The following is a 9576-nucleotide window of genomic DNA, read 5'->3' as shown; positions in this document are numbered from 1 at the left end:
AGATTCAGGGTACATTTTGAAGTTAGAACTAACAGTTCTCTGAGAGACTTCATGCAGAGTTGGAAAGAAAGTAACTAAAAGGGTAAGTGCCTGAGTGAAAGGAACAGCATTGCAGTTTCCTAAGGTGAAGACGATAGAACAAAAGCTGAGAATAGTATGCCTGTAATCCCAGCACGTTGGGAGGCCAAGACTTCGAGACCAGCCTGGGCAACGTAGCGAGACCCCATCTCTACAAACAATTAAAAATTAGCTGGGCATGATGGTGCACGCCACTAGTCCCAGATACCCAGGAGGCTGAGGCAGAAGGATCGCTTGAGCCCAGGAGTTGGAAGCTACAGTGAACTGTGATCTTGCCACTGCACTGCAGCCTGGTCAACAGAGTGAAACCCTGTTAAAAAAAAAAAAAAAAATAGCATTTTGGGAGGCCGAGGCGGGCAGACCACCTGAGGTCAGGGATTCAAGACCAGCCTGGCCAACATGGTGAAACCCTGTCTCCACAAAAAATACAAAATTAGCCGAGCGTGGTGGCGGGTGCCTGTAATCCCAGCTATTTGCGAGGCTGAAACAGGAGAACCACCTGGACCCAGGAGGCGGAGGTTGCAGTGAGCTGAGGTCATGCCACTGCACTGCAGCCTGGGCAGCAAAGAGCGAAACTCCATCTCAAAATACATAAAAATAATTTGATTTGAGTCATGTTCACTTTCAGATGCCAACACATGCACCCAAGTGTGTAGTCAACAAAACAGCTGGCTGGACTAGCGGGATTCAAGGGGAGTGGTTGGGGCCGGAAACACACATTTGGGAGTTGTCAGGATGAAGACAGCAGATCGAGGCTCAGGCAGGGAAGGAGACTTGGAGAGTGTGTGTAGCTGACAGAAACCAAGGATAGATCTTGGAGCTTGGTGCGTTCCGACACATAGAGGTCAGGGAGAGCAGTCCTGCCAGGAGGACAAGCAGTGGCCATGGAGGGAGAGTGTGGAAGACTGAGGAAGTGGTCACTTTGTCCAGGGCAACCATTAGGTTACAGTAAGGACTGAGCAGGGACCACAGGTTTTGGCAACTGAAAGGTGTAAGAAGTCCGAGGGAACCAGGGAATACCCTGATTTTTCCCAATTTCAGAATCAATTGAGAAAAAATAAGACAGATGGGAGATGGAAGACCAAAATACCACCCCTGTTAGAAAATGTGGTTACATCTGGGATGGGGAACAATGGATTTGTTTCCTTTTCTTTTTTTTTTTTTGAGATGGAGTCTCACTCTGTCGCCCAGGCTGGAGTGCAGTGGCACGATCTCGGCCCACTGCATGCTCTGCCTCCCGGGTTCACGCCATTCTCCTGCCTCAGCCTCCCCAGTAGCTGGGACTACAGGTGCCCTCCACCACGCCCTGCTAATTTTTGTTTTGTTTTTTTTGTATTTTTAGTAGAGATGGGGTTTCACTGTGTTAGCCAGGATGGTCTTGATTTCCTGACCTCGTGATCTGCCCGCCTCAGTCTCCCAAAGTGCTGGGATTACAGGCGTGAGCCACCGCGCCCGGCCTGGATTTATTTTGTAAGACTGAACCTGAGAATGAGGCAGTTTAGAGTAGTACTTCTTGAACTTTATTGTGCACCAGAATCACCTGGGGATCGTACTAAAATGCAGGTTCTGACTGAGTAGGGCTTGGGCGGAGCCTGAGATTCTGTTCTTCCAATAAGCTTCCAAGTGATGTCAGTATTGCCATCGTGGGGATCACTCTTTGAGTAGCAGAAGTTAAGAGGAACGCGGTGCATATGTCCCCTGAAGGCAGCCGAGGTTCTGAGAGGGAGGAAGTGGCTGGGCAGTCTATACCTAACGCCTCCTTCCAGACTCACAGGAACGTTCCAGTAATGGGGCTCACTTCCCATGGAGGGAGGCATCAGGAGTACTTCTACACTAGCAAGGTCATTGGTGAGCAGAGCATTTGTTTGAGTGGTGCCTAATTGGAGTAGGTTCTAGGGGAAGTGGGAGGAGAGGAAGGTGAAACAGTACAAACAATTCCTTTTTTTTTTTTTTTTGAGACTGATTTTCTATCTTTTTGCCCGGGGAGTGCAATGGCGCGATCTCTGTTCACCGCAACCTCCGCCCCCCCCCACCCCGAGTTCAAACGATTCTCCCGCCTAAGCCTCCCAAGTAGCTGGGATTACAGGCATGTGCCACCACACCCAGCTGATTTTTGTATTTTTAGTAGAGATGGGGTTTCTCCATGTTGGTCAGGCTGGTCTCGAACTCCCGACCTCAGGTGATCCGCCCACCTCGGCCTCTCAAAGTGCTGGGATTACAGGCGTGAGCCACCGCGCCTGGCCACAAACAATTCTTTCAGAGACTTTTCTGTAAAAGGGAGAAGACAAATGGAGTAACTGGAAGGGGATATGGGGTAAAGGAGAGGGTTTTGCTTTAAAGAAGGGAAATAGCATAGCTTGTGCATGTGCTAACTGGAATAAATGAACTGGGAGAGAAAATGTGGCAGTGGGGAAGACAGTAGGGCAGAGAGAGTTGTGGAGTGGGCCTGAGGGACTAGGGGCCAGTGCACAGCATAGAGGTAGATCCTAGATCCAACTGATCACCCTGGCTGATCCACAGTGCTGCAGACAGCTCAGCTACAGGAACACTGCAAGTCTCTGGATTGCTAGGACTCTTCAGTCTTAAAAGTTAATGTCTAGCTGGGCGCGGTGGCTCACACCTATAATCCCAGCACTTTGGGAGGCCGAGGCAGGTGGATCACTTGAGGTCAGGAGTTCAAAACCAGCCTGGCCAACATGGTGAAACCCTGTCTCTACTAAAAATACAAAAATTAGCTGGGTGTGGTGGTGGGTTCCTATAATCCCAGTTACTCGGGAGGCTGAGGCTGGATAATCACTTGCACCCAGGAGGTAGAGGTTGCTGTAAGCCAGGATCAGGCCATTGCACTCCAGCCTGGGCTACAGAGTGAGACTCTGCCCCCCGCCCCCAGAAAAAAAAAAAAAAAAGTTAATGTCCGCTCTAGGGCTTATGTCAGGCCACGTCTTCCTGAAACTGGACTTGCAGTTTAAACTGGGAGATCATCCCCGAATCAGCGCTTATTATGCTGGTTGTGCCCTCAACTAGACCTCACCCAGAAGCATGTAGGATTGAGTCCTCACTAGGGTTGTGCGCTTCGTAAATCCCCATGTCTCTTGCAAAGCTGATAGTTTTGGGAAGTCAGGTGACCCATGGAAGTGTGCACGAGTCTGGTGTACTGCTTTTCTTTTCTTTTTTGAGACGGAGTCTCACTCTGTCGCCCAGACTGGAGTGCAGTGGCGCCATCTCGGCTCGCTGCAAGCTCCGCCTCCCGGGTTCACGCCATTCTCCTGCCTCAGCCTCCCGAGTAGCTGGGACTACAGGCGCCCACCACCAGGCCCGGCTAATTTTTTGTATTTTTTAGTAGAGATGGGGTTTCACCGTGTTAGCCAGGATGGTCTTGATCTCCTGACCTCGTGATCCATCCGCCCGCCTCGGCCTCCCAAAATGCTGAGATTACAGGCATGAGCCACCGCGCCGGCCTGGTGCGCTGCTTTTCTATCTGGTTCTTGTTATTCCACTTGTGGTTGGATGGGGAGATATTCCACTTTCCCTTAGGAACTCCTTGTCCCTGCACAGACCATTTTAGCTATTCTGAGCATATCACAAGCATACTCCTCTGACGTGAGAATATATAGCCTCTGGGCTTTTTCAGAATTGCTCCTTCTGCTAGTCTGGAAGCTGACGTGGAAGGATTGCTTGAGTCCAGGAGTTCAAGGCCAGCATGGGCAACAAAGCAAGAAGAACCTGTTTCTTAAAAAAAAAAAAAAGTTGGGGGGCAGGCATGGTGGCTTACACCTGTAATCCCAGCACCGTGAGAGGCTGTGGCAGGAGGATCACTTGAAGCCAGAGTTCAAAACCAGCCTGGGCAACTTAGTGAGCCCCCATTTCTACAAAAAATAGAGAACTAACTGGGCATGGTGGTACACACCTGTAGCCTCAGCTACTCAGGAAGCTGAGAGGAGAGGATTCCTAGAGCCCAGGAGTTTGAGGCTGCAGTGAGCCATGATGGTGCCACTGGCGCCTGAGTAACAGAGCAAGACCCTGTCTCAAAAAAAAAGAAAAAAGGAGCTGGGCATAGTGGCATGTACCTGTAAATGAAAGGCATCATTTCATGTAAACTCCTCTGAACCCAGGAGTTGCAGACTAGCCCAGGCAACAGGGCAAGACCACATCTCAAAAAAAAAAAAAAAAAAAAAAAAAAAAAAAAGTACTCTTTCTACCTAAAATATATTGAGGTCATTTGAGTTCAATGTGAGTTCAGCTATAAGAATTATGTAGCGAGTGAGTGTCAGAGCTGGGATTTTCAAATCTGCCCTTACTGGTATGTTGCTTTACACACCCTCTTACGTAAGTCAAACAAGGATTCCACCCTTGGAGGTTTGCATAGAGGGCTGTTTTTGTAGAACTTGTGCTCATGCTTTGATTTGGGATTTGGGGAGTTAGGGCAAGCCGGAAAGTTTTTCTGGTGGATAATCATGTGTGTTGACTTTCTTAAGCATTTTAAGCCAAGCACTTGAGGAGTTTCTAAAAACTAAAAAGCGAAAAGTCAGCCTGACACAGCCCTAGCACGCCCTGGCTTGATTCTGTTCATCTCCAGGGGGAGACTTGCCCTTGTTCCAGCCCTGCTCTCCCAAGTCAGTTTCCTGTAGTTTTCCAGCAGTTCTGGGAAGCAGTTATTTTTTACTGCTGATTAGAACCTTAACATAGAAATGGAAAGTTTGTGTAGCATGTAACATTATTAAAAGGGAAAACATGACTATATGATTAGATACATATTGATTTTATGCAGTATGTTTGCATAAAGTGTCTCTTCAGTAATAACTTGGTTAAATTAGTCACATTGACTCAGCATAATTTCTCCCTTGCTAAATCTCAGACTAGAGCAATCAATTTGTTGCTGCAAGAAAGTCTGATAGTAGGCTTTCCTTGTAACTGAGCCTCATAGAAAGAGGAAGTAGTTGCAACAAAGTTGAAAAGGATGCCTGTCACCAAGGTTCTCTTAAGGGAGCCACTGTGTGAAGTTCTACTTGTGAAATTTCTGCAAGTACTGTTTGTTCTCCAAAACCCAGCTTTCCGTTGAAAGTCAGTAAAACATCTCTAAAATGCAGATATACCCAGGTTCACTGGGAACATAGTCACGGAGTATACATGATTATGTTCTGCTAACCCTATTGGGAAAGAATGCTGGGCTTGGCCCTAGTAGGTAGACCTGGGTTAAAGTTCACCTCTGCCACTAACTAGCTGGGTAGTTCAACTTCCCTGAGCTGAGTTTGTCACGTTAGAGACTATTAATAAATCTGAAAATTGTGGAGCAGTCTTAAGTGTACAAGGAACTTTCATGGACGTTAGCTCATGAAACTAACGTTTTCATGAGCTAACGCTGTGCCCACCCTGGGAAGGAAGCAGGACAGGTAGGCAGTGGCATCCCTGTTGTCAAGCAGGCTGAGGACTGCTGTGAGCCTCTGGAGCAAGGCAGGAGTTTGAGGACGCTCTCAGTCCTTTTTTTTTTTTTTGGGACGGAGTCTCGCTCTGTCACCCAGGCTGGAGTGCAGTGGTCGGCCGGATCTCAGCTCACTGCAAGCTCCGCCTCCCGGGTTCACGCCATTCTCCTGCCTCAGCCTCCCGAGTAGCTGGGACTACAGGCGCCCGCCACCTTGCCCGGCTAGTTTTTTGTATTTTTTAGTAGAGACGGGGTTTCACCGTGTTAGCCAGGATGGTCTTGATCTCCTGACCTCATGATCCGCCCGTCTCGGCCTCCCAAAGTGCTGGGATTACAGGCTTGAGCCACCGCGCCCGGCTGCTCTTAGTCCTTTTGTCCTTTTTTTGAGACAGAGTGTCGGCAGAGCGAGACTCCGTCTCAAAAAAAAAAAAAAAAAAAGACAAGAGTGTCATTCTGTTGCCCAGGCTGGAGTGCAATTGCGTGACCTTGGCTTACTGCAACCTCTGCCCCCTGCCCCCCACTGGGTTCAAGCAGTTCTCATGCCTCAGCCTCCTGAGTAGCTGGGACTATAGGACATGCGCCACCACGCCCAGCTAATTTTTTTTTTTTTTTTTTTTGAGATGGAGTTTCGCTCTTGTGGCCCAGGCTGGAGTGTAGTTTAGCGATCTCGTCTCACTGCAACCTCCGCCTCCTGGGTTCAAGTGATTCTCCTGCCTCAGCCTCCCGAGTAGCTGGGATTACAGGTGCCCACTAACACGCCCAGCTAATATTTTGTATTTTTAGTGGAGACAGGGTTTTACCATGTTAGTGGTCTCAAACTCCTGGCCTCAGGTGATCCACCCACCTCGGCCTCACAAAGTGCTGGGATTACAGGCATGAGCCACCGCACCTGGCAATTTCTGTATTTTTACTAGAGATGGGGTTTCACCATATTGGCCATGGCTGGACTTCAAGTCTGCCCCACCTCAGCCTCCCAAAGTGCTGGGATTACAGGCATGAGTCACCACTCCTGGGCCTTTCGTCCTTTCTATTGATGCTTCTCTCCGCATTTTCTGATCCTCAGTCCTTGTTTCCTACAAGGCTGAGGTCCTAAATCCAGCCTGTGAAAGAGAAGTGCCAGCAGAGGCAGCACCCAGCACAGGATCTATTATTGCACCATGCCCTGTGGTCAGGGCCTTCAGTAAAAGCCCACAGACCCTGACTACTTTCTGGCGGAATCTGGAGGAAGGCCTTAACCACACACAAAAGGACAAGGACAGAGCTGTGGAGGGACTGCTGGCTGCTGCAGTGTGAAGAGAATAGGTAATGCACTCTACAAAAATAAAAAAGCATAAAATTGGAAAAAAATATATACCAAAAATATTTCAAGGTTCTGGAAATCAGCCAAAGGCAGGCAAATTAAGAAGCATTTATTCTTGGAAAAAACTGGCTGGGCACGGTAGCTCGCGCCTGTAATCTCCCAACACTTTGGGAAGCAAAGGTGGGAAGATGGCTGGAGGACAGGAGTTCAAGGCCAGCCTGTGCAACAAAGCAAGACCCTGTCTCTACAAAAAATAATAATGAATAATTAAAAGAAAAAGAGTGGCCGGGCGCGGTGGCTCACGCCTGTAATCCCAGCACTTTGGGAGGCCGAGGCGGGCGGATCACAAGGTCAGGAGATCGAGACCACGGTGAAACCCCGTCTCTACTAAAAATACAAAAAAATTAGCCGGGCGCGGTTGTGGGCGCCTGTAGTCCCAGCTACTCGGGAGGCTGAGGCAGGAGAATGGCGTGAACCCGGGAGGCGGAGCTTGCAGTGAGCCGAGATCGCGCCACTGCACTCCAGCCTGGGCGACAGAGCGAGACTCCGTCTCAAAAAAAAAAAAAAAAAAAAAAAGAGTGGCTCATGCCTGTAATCCTTGCACTTTGGGGGGCCTAGGCAGGTGGATCACCTGAGGTCAGGAGTTTAAGACCAGCCTGACCAACCTGGTGAAACCTGTTTCTACCAAAAATACAAAAAAATTAGCCAGGCATGGTGGCACATGCCTGTAATCCCAGCTACTTGGGAGGCCGAGACAGGAGAATCGCTTGAACCGAGGAGGCGGAGGTTGCAGTGAGCCGAGATGGCACCACTGCCCTCCTGACTGGGCAACAAGAGCGAAATTTTGTATCAAAAAGAAAAGAAAAGATAAAGAAAAAAAAAAGGGCTAGAACTTAGGTAAGAGAAGCAGATATCTGCCACCCTCTTGCCTGGGACTGCTCCCAGTACTGCTCCCCTTTCCCCCAAACCCTCTCTATTGGCAAGAACAGTCTTACCATGTCAGGCTTGAGGGTAAACTTGATTCTGTTTGTGTGTGAAGGGGCTGGAATATTTGGGAGGAAGGAGAAATGTATTTTTTTTTTTTAGACGGAGTTTTGCTCTTACTGCCCAGGCTGGAGTGCAATGGCACGATCTCAGCTCACTGCAACATCTGCCTCCCGAGTTCAAGCAGTTCTTTTAGGCCAGGCACAGTGGCTCACGCCTGTAATCCCAGCACTTTGGGAGGCTGAGGCGGGCGGATCACAAGGTCAGGAGATCGAGAACAGCCTGGCTAACACGGTGAAACCCCGTCTCTACTAAAAATACAAAAAATTAGCCGGGCGTGGTGGTGTGTGCCTGTAGTCCCAGCTACTCGGGAGGCTGAGGCAGGAGAATGGCATGAACCCAGGAGGCACAACTTGCAGTGAGCCGAGATCGTGCCACTGCACTCCAGCCTGGGCAACAGAGCGAGACTCCGTCTCAAAAAAAAAAAAAAAAAAAAGAAAGAAGAGGTTTTTTAGTTTTTTTTTTGTTTTTTTTTTTGAGACAGGGTCACCCAGGCTGGAGTGCAGGCACAATTATGGCTTCCTGCAGCCTTGACCTCCCCAGGTTCAGGTGATCCTCCCACCTCAGTTTTCCTATTTTTAGTAGAAGCCTCCGCCTCCCAGGTTCAAACAATTCTCCTGCCTCAGCCTCCTGAGTAGCTGGGATTACAGGCGTGTGCCACCACGATGGGTTAATTTTTGTATTTTTAGTAAAGACAGGGTTATACCATATTGCCCAGGCTGGTCTTGAACTCCTGGGCTCAAGTGATCCACCAGTCTTGGCCCCACAAAGTGCTGGGATTACAGGCGTGAGCCCCCATACCTGGCCAGCAGTTTCTTAAAAAAGTTAAACTTGGCTGGGCACGGTGGCTCACACCTGTAATCCCAGCAGTTTGGGAGGCCGAGACGGGCAGATCACGAGGTCAGGAGATCAAGACCATCCTGGCTAACGTGGCGAAACTCTGTCTCTACTAAAAATACAAAATATTAGCCGGGTGCAGTGGCGGGCGCCTGTAGTCCCAGCTACTCAGGAGGCTGAGGCAGGAGAATGGCGTGAACCCGGGAGGCGGAGCTTGCAGCGAGCCGAGATCGAGCCACTGCACTCCAGCCTGGGCAACAGAGCAAGACTCCGTCTCAAAAAAAAAAAAAAAGTTAAACTTACCTTAAAACCCAGCAATCCACTCCTAAGTATATGTCCAAAAGAAAAGAAAACAATAGGCCGGGTGCAGTGGCTCACACCTGTAATTCCAGCACTTTTGGAGGCTGAGGCGTGTGGCTCTCCTGAGCTCAGGAGTTCGAGACCACCCAGGGCAACATAGTAAAACCCCGTGTCCACTAAAAATACAAAAAAATTAACCGGGTGTGGTGGGGCACGCCTCTAGTCCCAGCTACTTGGGAGGCTGAGGCAGGAGAATCGCTTGAGCTCCAGAGGCGAAGGTTTCAGTGAGCCGAGATCGTGCCACTGCACTCTAGCGTGGGCTACAGAGTGAGACTCCATCTCACACACACTAAAACAAGAAATGAAAACAACAATTTGTACATGAGTTCAAAACAGAATTATTTATTTATTCCCCAAACTAGAAACAATCCAAATATCTATCAACAAATGGATAAGCAAATGATGATATAATTGCATTATGGAATACCACTCAGCAATGAAAAGGAACCAACCACTCACACCTACAACAGCACCGACGAGCCTCAGAAATGTCATGCTAAGTGAAAGAAGCCAGAGCAAAAAATTACATGCTATTCCA

At 48.9% G+C, this 9576-nt stretch overlaps 1 long non-coding RNA gene across 1 annotated transcript; it reads left to right on the top strand.

Moving 5' to 3' along the window:
- Nucleotides 1–8328: 8328 nt before the first annotated feature.
- On the top strand, nucleotides 8329–9034 carry LOC135968359 (uncharacterized). Its single transcript, XR_010583029.2, has 2 exons — nucleotides 8329–8443; nucleotides 8864–9034. It is a non-coding gene; the product is annotated as an uncharacterized lncRNA (long non-coding RNA).
- Nucleotides 9035–9576: the final 542 nt, after the last annotated feature.

This window comes from Macaca fascicularis, chromosome 1 (assembly GCF_037993035.2).
Source record: "Macaca fascicularis isolate 582-1 chromosome 1, T2T-MFA8v1.1".
NCBI classification, from domain to species: domain Eukaryota; kingdom Metazoa; phylum Chordata; class Mammalia; order Primates; family Cercopithecidae; genus Macaca; species Macaca fascicularis.
The sequence above is the reverse complement of the archived record's forward strand: the minus strand, read 5'-3'. Positions and strand labels throughout refer to the sequence as shown.